Raw genomic sequence first — 3296 nt, 5'->3', positions numbered from 1 at the left:
ATCTTAATTTTAAAAAAATATATTCATATAAAACTGAAATATCAAAATGAATTATTTTGTCATATCTTTAAATAGAAGTAAGAGAAATCTTTTAATCCTATCACTTGTTCTGAGGATAAAAAAAGATGTGTAAACCAAGTGTTTTCTAATTCTTTTTACTCTTAGTTATATCTTCAAATTGAGTATTTCTTCGACACTATATCCAAAGTAAATTTGACCTAATTATCTAAAATTCAAACTGAATTGCGCATCGCTCGCACCTTATGTTTACCAACTTTACTCAACTGTAACTTTATGACATTTTGGTTGTTTGTAGCAATTTGATATGAAAAATCCATAAAACCCATCACAATGAGATAGTTTTTAGAAGAACAAATGCAATGTAGTCATGAACTTTCTTCTGGTTAAAGAAAATTATGAATAGGGAAAAGAAAATGAAGGTTCCTCAAAGGAAAGTTCAATCTCTGGATAAGAAGGCACGACAAGCATTCTGAGAGCCCAGTACCACCATCACAACCTTCAAATTTATATTCCAAATTTTAATTCATGTTTATATAATTGAAGTATAAGGGTAAATTTATATAATTAAAATATTGATGATAAATTTAGACCATCACGTAAATATTAAATATAGTGATAAATTATTAAATTTACACACCTAATCCCTATTTGTACGTGAGCAATGTTAATTCTTGCTAACGGTAAACCAAGTAAGCAAACCTCCGGCCATGTAATAAAAGTCAAACCAAAAAGCTAACCGGAAAGTTTTCTAATTGAGATATGCTACCCTCCGATAGCCAAAGAAGCTTTGACCTAAATTACAACAATTACCCTTCATAAGACTATTTTCCCCAGTCAGAATGCATCTCAAGTCAAAAGCAGACAGAGCAAACATTAGAAAATAAAAAAATAAAAAAAGAAAGTACCCTTGACAACAGCTTCTCCGAAACAGAGGCAGTTCCAGCTCTGCAGGAATCAAAGCCGACCCGTAATCGAGTTTTGTTTTCCTTTGCTGTCATACATTGGGAAAACATAACCCATCCTCTTTCCAAGAAAACCATCTTTCGTGATCTTCTCTCTCTCTCTCTCTCTCTCGTGTGTGTGTATATATATATATATATATATATATATATATATATGCATATTGCTTTCTTAAAATACCCCATTTGCTTCTCAAAATACAAAAGCTTTCTTTGAACAAATCATAGTCATCAGTCAGGAAGTTACAAAATCCATCCAAGGATTAATGGCAGGGATTGGTAAAACAGCTCCTGATTTTGAGGATTTATTGCCAGCGATGGCGGAGAAGCTGGGTGGAGAAGGTCTGATGAGGGAGCTGTGTAATGGGTTCAAGCTGTTGATGGATAAGGACAAAGGGGTGATCACTGCAGAGAGCTTGAAGAGGAATGCGGCAATGCTGGGGTTGCACGATTTCAGAGACGATGAGCTTGTGAGCATGGTGAGAGAAGGTGATCTCGATGGTGATGGGGCTCTCAATGAAATGGAATTTTGTGTATTGATGTTCGGATTGAGCCCTGGATTGATGGAAGAGTCCCAGTTATTGCTCGAGGAGATTCTTCAAGACGAGCTCAAGACTGCTGGGTTCTAACGGGATTTTGTTTCTCCCCCTCTTATTTTCTTTTTAATTTTTCATTTTTCTCATAGATGACAAAAGGCCATTTGGACAATACACTACATCGTTTAAAATTTTTTAATGAGTCCATTTATCTTGTCATGTGCTGTCAAATAATACATTGCCTTGGCATATAATAGAAGCATACGCAATATTTGACTTTTTCCTTTTTTTTTTACGAGACAGGTAGTTATTTGATAGAAATACTCAAATCCGAATAAGAGAAAATTGAAATCATTTGGAACCAACTGTTTATTAACCATTATTTTTTGAATTCAAAGGTGCTCTTATCATTTTGATCTAGGGGTGATGAACTTCATTTCTTTCTTGGCCCAGAGGGGTGATGAAATTGAAGCATTGGATCTTGTCTTGTTTTAATTTCTTACAAAGATTTTATCCTTTCATTTACAACAACAACAACAATAATAATAATAATAAGTTTCTTACCTAATTTTAAGATTGTTGAGTTTTTAACACACAGCACCCACTTGGCTTCTGGTGCCTATTGCCAACATAGGCTAGGTCAATATTTCCCCTTGAATTGCCCTTAGATATATTAGTAATATTTTGGATCATTTTGGTTGATTTTTTTATTTGATTTTAAATAATTTTTTAAAAAATATCTTAATTTTTTACAAAAAAAAAATATTTTAAATTTTTTATCTTTGAATTTTTTTTCTTTAAACTTGAATCTTTAAAATTTTTTGGACTTATCATATCCGAAGAGCTTCTTATATATTAAAACACTCATCATCGTCTGTACAGACTTTAGCCGACCTGTGCTGTGCTTACTTATGAACCAAACGTAAGACATAAAAAAAATAAGTAAAAGTTTATATAAAACAAAGTACAGAAATACTTAAAATGATGCAGCAGTAATTGTACTTTAATTTCAGTGTAGTTAACTATATGCCAAAAATACAGAAATAGAAATAGTCACAAATCACAATTACTTAGATTCACAAGTCACATAGCCGTTGGCACATACCAAGTTGTGTACAGTCGCAGCCTTATTATTTTATCTACGGCTTCCTAATTTCTTATATGCGCTTGGTCTCAGTTTTCATATTGGTTGAGCAGAGTAGTCATTTTTTTTATGTTAATAGATTTGAATATACCGCTATTGCTTTTCCATTGTAGAACAAGATCTGGCTAGAATAGTAAAAGTTGGGAAAATATTCGAAATCAAATCGCCCACAAGAGGCAGTCGCCAGCAGTATTTTCTTTTCCGTAATGTCAATGCTCCAATCTTTGAACTGCTAATACTACTAGTAATTTACAATTAGGTTGGATCAAAAAGGGCAGGCAGTTGTCCAAGCACAAAAGCTGGTAATGCCTAGTGTGAAATGTTATGCCCCGCGGCATTAGGAATAGGAGATCAACTGTAGTCTGTACTAGAGCAGCTTTACCAAGGGAGGAAATTCAAAGGAAGTTCATTAGTATCTCAATCAACTAAACATCTCTATAATTGCACACATATTTGAACACACTAGTGAAATTTCATGTGGAGTAAAGAATTCAGAAAGCAAGCATCCTTTTGAAATAAATTAAATGGAGTTGTTCCATAATAGATATAGTATATTTCTCGATTATATCATAAAAAAAATCTTAATATAAATCTGATTTTAAAAGTCTTATTTAAAATTAAATTTTTGATATTTCT

At 32.7% G+C, this 3296-nt stretch overlaps 1 pseudogene; it reads left to right on the top strand.

Moving 5' to 3' along the window:
* The first annotated feature begins 1134 nt into the window (after positions 1–1134).
* On the top strand, positions 1135–1880 carry LOC111308424 (calcium-binding protein KRP1 pseudogene; annotated as a pseudogene).
* The last annotated feature ends 1416 nt before the right edge of the window (positions 1881–3296 follow it).

Source organism: Durio zibethinus, chromosome 2 (assembly GCF_047325235.1).
Source record: "Durio zibethinus cultivar Kanyao isolate XHJ-2024 chromosome 2, ASM4732523v1, whole genome shotgun sequence".
Taxonomy (NCBI): domain Eukaryota; kingdom Viridiplantae; phylum Streptophyta; class Magnoliopsida; order Malvales; family Malvaceae; genus Durio; species Durio zibethinus.
This window is presented reverse-complemented; position numbering and strand designations above follow the sequence as displayed.